The following is an 11,840-nucleotide window of genomic DNA, read 5'->3' as shown; positions in this document are numbered from 1 at the left end:
ATATACCAAAATAGTTACAAAAAAATAACGGCACTCTTGAAAAATAAAAGTTTTATAAAGATACTGTTTTGGGCTTTATTGAACCCCAGCAGGATATTACGGCCCACAAATAAACATTTTGGCAGTAAGATCAGATTTTAATTGTTTTTAATTTTAAACTTATACAAAAGCAATATGTGGATAGAGGATAGAGCTTAACGAGGGGGAGGGGGGTTTGGGTCGGCAACGTGCATGTAACTCCTCTAGAGTTGCAGGCATACATAGGCTACGGAGACTGCTTACCATCAGGCGGACCATATGCTTGTTTGCCACCGACGTAGTATAAAAAAATATTCACAACAGGACACACTTCACACATTTATTACCAAATCAATAAGTTCAAGAATAATATTCTATATTAGTTAATATAAAAATATACATAGAATTATATTTTTCCCTTCCTCATACAGTTAAATAACTTCTCTTTGCACCCATATACATTAAAACACCGAATAAATTAAGAAACTCAAAAAATATATATATGTATTTTCGTAAAAAAATATCATCAAGCGCAGCCGCAACCTCCCTTCCTGACTGTATGGATGTTATAGACAAAATAGCGGCGCGTGCGAAGTCAAGCGTCCTTGCCAGCTCATTATATCTGCTACTTCTATGTGTATGTGATGTGTCGAACAAAAGCATATTAGTGCATCTGCTATTTTCGAATGCTGGGCCTTGTTATCCGCTAGGCCTTATATGCCTCAACTTCAAAGTTCGAATCGATTTTTTCAAAGAAAATTCCCATCGAGCCGCTTTTCGCTTATCTCACAGTTAGCCCGGCTATTATACTCTATTTATAAGCTATATGCAAATAAGGAGAAAATGAGAATGCTAATCGGTAGCCATGATGAAGTGGTTATTGGACATCGGTTGCCACCGTATGATCACTCAGAGAAACTACATTATTTTTAGCGTACTGGATGGAGGTATGTACATATATTTATTGAATGCAAGATCAGGAACGAAATGCAACTGTCACTGTCGCACTAATATGAGTGATATTTTTTTATACCAGGACTGTGGCAAACAAGCATACGGCCCACCTGATGGTAAGCAGTCACCGTTACCTATGGACGCCTGCTACTCCAGAGGTATTACATGCACGTTCCCGAGCCTTCAAAGTTCCTTACACTCCTTTTTTGAAGAACCTCATACTGTAGACCCCCGGGAAAACCTCGGCAGGTAGCTCATTCCACAGCCGGAGCGTCCGCCAGAGGTAGTTCCTCTTAAACCGCACAGTGCGTTATCATTTAGGTTCTAAGGTGTGAGGGTGAACACCCTACCGCGACGGCGGGCGGGCCCTATAAGAGCTTTAGAATTGATAAGATACTCGTACTGCAAATTAAGATGCAAATTGCATAGCATAGCCAGCAACATTCGTGCCCTATTGGTTTCTTCCCTCCATTTACAACAAATGCTCCGTTTCTCCATGCAATTTGAAATTGACATCTTTACCTACGTTTAACCCTCGAGAGGTCAAGAAAAGCAAAGTTACAACATTATACGTCGAGCACTTTCCTCGCGTGTAACATCAACAACTCTACTGGTCAATTGTGAACCTTTTGTCGTTGAAATATGGCTTATAATATGTCAGTTATTTATGTGGACCATGGTAATGCTTGTGCCCACTAAATCTCTGCTCAATTTGTCGGTACACGGTGTAGGTTGTACTATGCAGTAAATCTAGTAAGTTTTGATATGTTCGGATACCGTGTAAGATTTTTTTCTTTAGCATTGATTCTATTTTTAGAATAGGAGGAATAAAAGTTAAGGTCGTGAACACATGTTAACTTTTTAAAATCTATGTTGATGGATTTTGGACATTTGCTGTAATCAAATCATTTTCATCGATTATTTTAAGGCAACTAAAACCCATAGATAGAGCCTTACCTTACCTCACCGTACGTTGAACCTTGACCTTGTTGAGACCTTAAAGACAAACATACATACAATAGCTAATAATCTAATAAAAATTTATAATCGAAGAGCTAAAAATTTTAGAGATACAGTGCAATTCTTTGCGCTTAAAGCGAGCAGAACAGTGTTGCCCCTGTCGATTTTTGGGGTTATCGTGTCTTCAATTTGCCGTGCTTTTAATAGAAAGTCTTAAGTATTGTATCACCGTATCACAAAAGCGCAGGAAAAATGTATGGACGGTACGGCAATGAAAATGAAATTGCTGCGGTATGCCGTGTTTTTAAACGGAATGCACATGAATTATTGCTTTTGGATGCATCTTTACTTTCTCAGTGGCCAAATAGAACGATTATTTGACATAAATAAAATTAATTTAGTTATCATACTCTATACATATTGGTGCGAGTGAGACGCCGCATATTAAAAGGAAAGAGGACGGTTGCTTCTCCATATTAACGTAGTCCCCATTTTTTTCTTTATATCTCGAGATTTAATGTATCTTTATATAGAGACTATACATCTCTATTGTATTGTAGTAATTATTTATTTTAAGATTAATATAATGCAGTGTTGACCCAGGTATTGACTGTTGTATTTCTATTTACAAATGTTTCTATGTTACTATAAAATGTTGTATTGACTTGCAAAAGAGCCCTTTGAGACCTACCTGCAGATTTCTTTTTTAAATCTGAATTTCTCTTTGGACAGTATCAAAAATATTGTTACACAATTTGATGTATGTTAACCATACCTTCGTTTGACTTTTTTAGATTTTAGTAAAATTAGGAGCGAAAAACAGATTTCATACAATTTTTTAAATGCTCATAACTCTTATAATAATAATTATTTTTTTAAATCAAACGTAGGGTTGATGTACAACAAATTGTGTCAAAATATTTGTCAATGACGTTTATATCCAGAGAGGAAAATGAGGTCTACGTTTGTATGACGCGATTTCGCGCGGGTCCTCTACATTTGTCTTAACAAAATCTTATCATATAGATATCATTTTCACGTCAAAATGTAAGTTTTAATTGTCCTCAAGGACCCTCACAGCGTATCCGAACGCCTCGCAGACCGGTAGCCGCTTTCCTAGCTTTCCAACGGCCAGCTATAAATAATAACGTTCACACGAGGTATTTAAATAAATACGTATCAACTTTCCCGCCTGACAGTGTGTGGATGCCAGATAATTACAACGGGTGACATTAGACGTCCCTTTTCTCTCGTAAACTAGGAATGTCACAAGAAATGAGTTGATCCTTGTTTACTTTCTTAACTTTCATCGATAGAGCAAGTAAACAAATGACGTATAGTTGCTTTTATTAGGACAGAAGGTACTAGACCATAAAATAAGCGGCCCGCTCTAACCGATGATATCATGAAATACAAATAATTTATTGAAAAAGTATTGTTCAGTAAATGATTGTTATTAGAGAAAAGTGGTTTACAAATGCCTGAACTAAGTTTTCCTGTTGCAAGCAGAAAAGGACAATATTAATATTTTTTTATTTTTATTTAATTATAAGTAGTACGCCATAATAGTCGTATCACATTAACTTAGTTAAGAATTAAATATCAAAATACAGTAGGTAATCATTTTACGACTATTAGTAAGTTCGCTGTATCATCGTACATCATATTTTGAAGGACGCGTCGAAGAGTAATCTTACGAGTATAACCAGCATAGCTAATTGAGTATATGTCTAGTAACTAGTTTTGCATCTGACTTGTTGTACAAAAACGGACCCAAAAAGACTGAATTAAAGAAATGATTGCTACATCATAAATGACCAATTCTAAGATCTGGCCACGACACATACCTACATCAATCTTACTGGCCCGATTTTTGACTTTAGCAGCAGCAAAGTAGTCAGCAGTAATATAGGTCCGGAACCATTCGTGGGGAACCATTAAAACGGCTATCAAAGACCATACTAAGACCAAACATCAAAGAGAATGGGACAGTCTGACGGGTTTAAAACACTCAAAGCTCTTTATGCAAGGAGTAGACTCCAGCTGGAGCAAAAAGCTATGGAAACTTGGCAAAAGACAACTCCAAATTATAACAGGGGTGTTTACTGGCCGTTACGGGGTCAAAGCAGTTTTAGCCAAGATGGGACACTCTGACAACACCAATTGTCGAATGTGTGGCGAAGGTGAAGAGACAGTAAAACACCTGATATCTGTACCCCTAGTGTAAATAAATTCGATTTCCAAACGTGACGTACGCGTTTGCGTTTAGTCTCATTTTGTATTGGATTTAGAAAGAGCGCGCCAAGCGGGACGTTTTGGAAACTCAAAATCCTATACAAAATGAGACTTAACGCAAATGCGTTCGTTACGTTATGATGTCGATCAAATTTACACTAGGGGTACTGAATGTCACGCCCTCGTCAGACAAAGAATGAATGACTTTGGAGCAGGCTATCTGGAACCAAAGGAATTCAAAATGCTAGCCATGAGATCAATCATTCGGCATATGGAAATAGTTGGAAAAGCTCTTGACTAGTTGACGGCTCTTACACAAAATACAAAATAATAATTATACAAAAGATCCCTATGGGTCGAAGTTTATCCGCAAGGGCCCCCGAAAATCATAAGATAAGATAATGTCGCGACGCATTTTTGCTCACATGGTACTTGATGAGAATACGTGGCACCGCATATAATTGGTTCAAATCGTACCTCACAAACCGGAAACAATACGTACAAGTAGACCACTTCGATATCGACCGCGAGGAATTAATGAACGTGACGTCAAAATTGCGTCATACTACTGGTTCAATACCTCAGGGAAGCGTTTGTGGATGCCTACTATTTCTGGCATATATTTCTATTGATGTAAAATTTACCATGTTTTTTTTCTTTCAATCTTTTCTCTTTCTTTCATGAGCACAAAAGTAGTATTATATATTTCGATGTATAATGTCCGACCGTCCTTAGTCTGGGACCGGTCTGAAAACCAGCGCCGGGCATGTCGGCCCGGCACACGCTGAGACTGGAACCCTTTGCCCAATACAATAAATACAATACCGGTTGATTTGTATAAATTATTAATGTATCTTTTTTTAACTATTATGTAACCTTATTCTCCTATGTACTTGTATGTGGCAATAAATGATTCTTATTCTTATTCTTATTCTTATATATTAATGACCTGCCAAAAATTCTTAAGGTCCCTTTATTTAGTTTTTCTTACGTAAACAGTGGCCCATGACAAAAAATATCGGTAGCTATTTTATTGGCATCTTATATTATGTATAGTCTACATTTTTTATACAGTATGGGTCGTTAACTTTTTTTGCATTGTCCATAAAACAGATTTCCGCTTTTTTCGAAAAGTGGCATACGAATAGCAAAGTTGAAGATATGGTGAATTCCTAGGCAGATACTCGTATTATAATTATTGAATTTCCATTCTTGAATTTCGTGTTTATATTCCCACAAGTAAACAGTAACTTTCAAGCGCGTCACATAAATTTGTTTACAACTTTGTTTTCTCGCAACTCAGTTGTTACTGTTGTTAGCAATATGTACGGATATGATGGTCGCAGTTTTATCGTCTACACTTTCATGCGTCACCGTCGCACTTATCTGCTAGAAAGTGATAGACATGTTTACAGAATACAAGCACGACAATGTTAAGCCCGCTGGTTAGTTGTCTCCGTGACCAACAGGTTGTTAAGTCTTACCCGCTTTTGGATGTTGTGTTCAGCATTTAGACACCTATTTCCTAGGCAATAGAGTTCAAGAAATATCAAGTGAGTTGACTTATCGATGCGGTGACAGCAGACAGCTTTTGCAGCTTTAAGCAGATGATATTAATAGCTTTGCGATAGCGTAATTATCTACATGAATACTACTTTACTAAATGAGCTTACATGTTTTGCTGGAAAAGGGGTTGAAGGTTGAACATAAATTATTTGTGCTAATAGGTGAAATTGATAGAAATTATGAATAATGATAAGAAGACTTAAAAAACCTTTCATAATTAATAAATTATAAGTTTTTACTTTTATTTAAGTTGCCGTGTTAGTATTGGTATGTAGTTGGTTGGCTAGTTATCCGCCTGTTGTCTGCCTCTAAATTTAATCAATTGTTTATTTTTCTTGTATATTTTTACTGAGGTGTGCTAATAAAGAGTATTCTATCTATCTATCTATTATGGTACCATCGAGCTGATCTAATGATGGAGACAGGTGGCCATGGGAACTCTGTGATAAAACAGCGCAACTTAATTGTGTTCGGGATTTTTAGTGTTAGTTGCTTGTGGTAAGAAAAGTAGTCAGCGATTTAAGCTTGTACCAAATATTAAAATTTTGCCAAAAACTTATTTAAGTATTCAAGTTTTCTATGCATGTGTCGGGCTGCCTTTATTCAATAAAAATGTTATTTTGTCACCCTGTATTTTGAAACAGTTTAATTCATCGAATTTGATTAACTTGAGTCATTGTATTGTTCGCAGGTATGAATCTACTTACAAGGAACATTTGCAGCAGGGTAAGGAACATTTGCACTGTATTTTTGTTACACAACGAAGGCCGCAAAAATACCTGACCCGATCTGTTCCGGATTATTTTCTATCTGGTCTTAGATACGTTGGAATATACCCTTATCTGTTCTTTATATGTGATAAGATTGATAAGAAATTAAAAAGCTGGTCCGGTCCATGGTTGCCTAGATGGTTTTTATTTAAAATCTGGGCAACCATGGACTGGACCGACTTTTTAAGTTCTTATCAAACTTATCACTGATAAGATTAGATATTTCTTATAACATATCTTAAACCATTACGCATAAGTCGGATTATAACAAAGACTGACAGACAGTCTGACAGACAAAGACTTGTCACTGAGAATCAAAACTACAATAACTTACACGCCACGAACGCACCAAACTTCCTCGCAGGGAAAGACGTGGTGACAGCCACGATAACCAGCGCATGTGTCCGTATAAACGGTCAGAATTTGACGAAAGCGATTTGTCACTATAATCGAAGTCATATTAACTATTAACCAATCGGCAGGTTTGAAAGGTCGGAATAAAAACGAAGTCCAAATTTGGTAGGTACAAAAAAAATGTTCATAAATTCCCACTGAATTATGAAAATTTCATACGTTTTCGGAATTCTTGGAAGATTTTGCAAGGACATACAGTGAAGTTGCGTTTTTGTTCAGAATAAGGAACACTATTTTCCTCAAAAAATTATCAAAATCTCATAAAAGATAAAAAAAACGACATACAAATAAAAATAGCAAGAAAAACAAATACCTACATCTTTACAAAAAATAATAGCTACTCACAAAGTTATTATGTATTAATTGGCACAATCGCAACCTACGCTACGCGACCAAAACGTCGTAAGCACCGTAAAATTCACAGCTTGTTGTCATAACAATTGATGGCGCATAATACTTGTCATTTTAAAATGAGAACATAATTACGATTACATGGAAGGCAGCGGCTTTTTAGCGAAGGGTTCGTGAGACTCTTAAACCATTTAGTGCTTTTGATACCTAAGTATTTAATGTATACTTCGAAGAGACGAGAAACAGTTATTTACATTAATATACAGGCCGGGAAACGAAGAGTTGCAGAACTTGCATGATTTGTATAGTGCTTTTCTCAAAATTGCAATGAAAAAAAATGTAGGCAATTTGTTTACTCAGCTAAAACCAATTACAAATCTACTACTATTTGATGGTTGAATGCCAAGACGTTGTGTTACAATTTGACGTTTATAAATAAAAGGAGGTTGCTTTACAGGCCAAGATGTGTTAGGCAGTATGAAATTCTTTTACATATCATCCTCAGTCATCGCACTGGATATGTAATACATATTTCCGGACCTAATTTAAAGTAAGTCAACATTTCATTGCAAGTATGAGAAAAAAGATTATATCCAAAATATTATCTATCCATCTGTTCACTCAACTCAACACAAGGTTGGATTACTGCTTTTCACTTATCCAGGCAAAATTCAAAATGGAAAAGAATTGATGGGTTCACATGTCCGCAAGTGGTCATGCAATTTTTAAACTGTGAATTACTTGCGACCTCCGTTGAAAATAAAACCATATTCATTATCGTTATCACGTAATGCAGTAACACCATTATCTCATTATCTCGAACGGCGAAGTGAAAGTGACACGAAAGTCTTATTTTACTTTATTTTTATTAATTAAGCTTCGGCGCCATTTGTCTTCGATGACAGATTGTCTTGATTTCGAAACTTAACGGATCAATTGAAAGCGTAGTTTAAAAATATCTTAACATAATCCAAAATTGTCGAGTACATACGTCGTTGTAGAAGTGGATCACTCAATTATTTTCATCCAAAGCAACTGAAACTTGAGATCTCGAATCAGGCCTTCTTGTACTACTCGTATGTGCGAATGATAAGTACCATTATTGCATCATTCATGTTACCTACATGCAGCAATTGAATTTCGAGATTCAGAGTAGCATTTTGTACCATTTGGTGTTAAAACTCTAGGTCCATCATGGGGTCCCAGCATGCACAAGTTATTTGCAGAAATCGTAAAACAAAAGATTTTAAACTATTGGTGAAGATGTTGACGGAGGTGTTATTTTATATTTATTCATAATTATACTTAGGTAATTATAATATGAAGTTCAGTGTACCTATACTGCGTTGATGCCGTTGCCGCTAGCGATTACAATCTTAAATTTTATCAAGGATTTTTAACACAAAGGCGTTCGCATTTCGGCTGCAACAACAGTAATGCCGCCGCAGTAATGCGCCCTAGCTGCAGTTACCATTCCAACGTCACCTTTGCTGTTGCAACGTTATGGCTGCATTTTTTTTCGTTGTTTTGGTGTTTGAAACCATACATCGACCACGGAATGATCCGACACAAACCCAGAAATTCAATATGCTACATACTTAATAATGTCCCTGTAGATAAAAAATACTAATATTGCACTTAGGGTTTGCACGATGGATCTGAAATGTATGGGAAGATCCGTGGATCCGGATCCAAATCCTGATAATTTCATACATTGCAGATCCGGATTGCAATTTCAGTATACGTACTTCGAACGACATAGAAATCTCCATCAAATATTTTATAAAACACAGATCGGCGTCTTAAAAGCGCAAGAAACCAGATGCGTCAGTGCGAGGAAGTCTCATCCAAATATTTATTCCTGCCAATACTTCCTCGACGAAATAAAACATCTGAAATAGATAGCGTTCAATTACGAAACACGTAATGCAGTTCTAATATTTGTGAAATGGAATTACATATCCGGGTATATCGTTGAAATCAATACGATGATTTATTTTCTTTGCTATTACGAAGCGATAAATTTGATTTTATGAAGATGTGATTATTGACGATCGTAACTTTTCATAGCAGTTTTGTTTTGATATCTTGTTAATTATCTGCTTATAAATTATGTGTAGTTATGCTGAAAGATGTGTAAATAGTGAAATCGTTAGTGCGAGTTATTAACATCATAATGTTAATTAGCTATCACTTTAAATTATAAGAATGTTGTAAATTGACAGATATTACATTAAACTGTTAAAAGCTAAGGACGGCTTTGAAGTAATTACCTTCTATTTTTCTTAAGTTTACCTACTTTATTGTGAAATATGTAAATCGTACTTAGGTAAAGTTAAACCAATTTTAAAATGAATTGTGCTTAGGCTTATTTAGGCTCATATCTGAATGTGTTATTTATTAGAGGCTTTTAGGGCTTTGAGTTCAGATTTAGTTCTGAATCCGACGCATCCTAGGTACAATTTGGATTGCACAAATTTTCTTTTACATTTAGTTTAACTCTATATACGAGTTTATCAAACTTTAGATGGCAGCGCCATCTCTTTCGCTATACCGTAAACCAGCAAAGGATTCGTATAGGAGGTGCAAAGAGTTGGTAAAAGCCGCCTAGCCCTTCATAGATAGCATACACCAGAGAATTTGGGACGGGTACCGCCGTGGCCGGGTGGTCTAGTGGTCAGGACGGTAGCTGCTTAAGCTGAAGACGCGGGTTCGATTCCCACCTCGGCCACTGGTAGACTTGGTCACTTTTTCTTTAATGTATATCTATTTCAGCTTATAGCTTAAAAGCTGTTTAAACTTGTATAATAACTCTGTGAGCTGTAGACCTCGCTGAAAATGTAAAAGTGAAAAATACTTAGTTCGTTTAATCGTTATCTTATCACAGTGTACTCACAATGATCTTAGGCGCCATAGGTGCTATTCGCGCTTAAATCCTTTATGCCAATTACCGCATTTAAAAAATCCTAAAACTAGATCGACAAAAAAACTATTTAATCATGGAATCTAGTCACAAAATTTCACGAGAATCGGTTAAGAATTGCGACCTGCAGAGGATGTTCTCATCCGGTCATACGAAACTTACGAAAGCAAACTGCCCGAGTTAAATCGGAGACCTTCGCTAACGCTCGTTTTATCAATTATTCTTAGATGCATATTAGAACGAAGATTCGACACAATATTTAAAGCGTTTACTAATTGAGTTTTATTAATCTATGAGATCGTTATAAAAGTGAAATGTATCAGTTTTACAATTTAATTTCCTACGCCCTTTTATTTGGGCTATAAGAAAGTTTACGACAGCGTAAATACAGATTTATAAATATTTCATGGTGTATTCATGAATAATATTATTTCAATAACAAAAAACTTATAAATAACTACTTTTCACTAACGTACGGGACTTATGTACGAAATGTTTATCACTACCTTTTCGGTGAAGGAAAACATCGTGAGGAAACTTTCATACATCTGCGAAGAAATTCAAAGGTGTATCTGAAATTCCCAAACCGCATTGGGCCAGCCCAGCAGTGGGACGTATATAGGCTGAATTATTATTATTTTACACTTACTTTATTGCTTGGTTTAATGGTACCACTGGATGAAATGCAAAAAAATAAAATAAACGTAGTTAAGAAGCTGTGATTAGCTATGGACATTGACATATGTTTCAAGATGACATGTACAGCGAGCTGTAAAAATATATACCCACTTAATCATAATCATAATCATAATCATTCTTTATTGCAACCATGGTACAGTATAGATAGACTTAATTAATGAATTCCGTTGATAAAACGGGTATGCACTTTTGCAGCAGTGTGTACTGGGACAGCGACGAACACGATCTTACGTTTACAAGAAATTCCGTTCTATAAAACAGAAACTTACACATACACAAATGCAATATACACTCCGGCTCGTACCAATGAGTTTTTCGGAACTTATGTACGAAATATCATTTGATATTTACCAGTCGCTTTTCGGTAAAGGAAAACATCGCAAGGAAACCGGACTAATCCCAACAAGGCCCAGTTTTACCCTCTGAGTTGGAAGGTCAGATGGCAGTCGCTTTCGTAAAAACTGTCTACGCCAAATCTTGGGATAAGTTGTCAAGCGGACCCCAGGCTCTCATGAGCCCTGGCAATATGCCGGGACAACGCTGGGAAGAAAAAGATACGACCTTTTTATAGTCCTCTGGGCGCCTTGAGGATGGAACATTCCAGAAAACATAACATTCACTATCTATGGCCATCAAGTCCCAATCTCCATTCGTTTCTCGTACATACTTGCAGCTTTTATGGATAGATTGTGTGAGAAAGGATATGAGAAAGAAAGGAGTGAGTGCTGAGGTGACGAATTATAGAGGAGAATGGAGGAGAAGAATATGTTGTGCCGACCCCAAATCACGTGGGATAAGGGCAGGAAGAAGACTTCCAGCTTTTTACCAAGTTAAGAGGGAAGTAGACCACGTGTTCGTTGACACAAAAAGAAAATGTTTTTCCACTTCTGACTTTTTTAGTATGTTATTGACACAATAAAATACTAAATTTATAGATGTTCTTTTTTGTT

General features: G+C 36.3%; 1 protein-coding gene and 1 non-coding gene across 3 annotated transcripts in view; both read left to right on the top strand.

Annotated features, from left to right (window-relative positions):
• The window catches only part of LOC133522653 (protein TANC2), a 262,748-nt gene that overhangs the window by 30,228 nt on the left and 220,680 nt on the right, over positions 1-11,840 (top strand). The window lies entirely within an intron of this gene.
• Positions 9,928-9,999, top strand: Trnak-cuu (transfer RNA lysine (anticodon CUU)). Its single transcript has one exon. It is a non-coding gene; the product is annotated as a tRNA-Lys (tRNA).

Source organism: Cydia pomonella, chromosome 11 (assembly GCF_033807575.1).
Source record: "Cydia pomonella isolate Wapato2018A chromosome 11, ilCydPomo1, whole genome shotgun sequence".
In the NCBI taxonomy this organism is placed as follows: Eukaryota; Metazoa; Arthropoda; class Insecta; order Lepidoptera; family Tortricidae; genus Cydia; species Cydia pomonella.
Note: the sequence above shows the minus strand (reverse complement) of the source record. Positions and strands in the feature narration are given on the sequence as shown.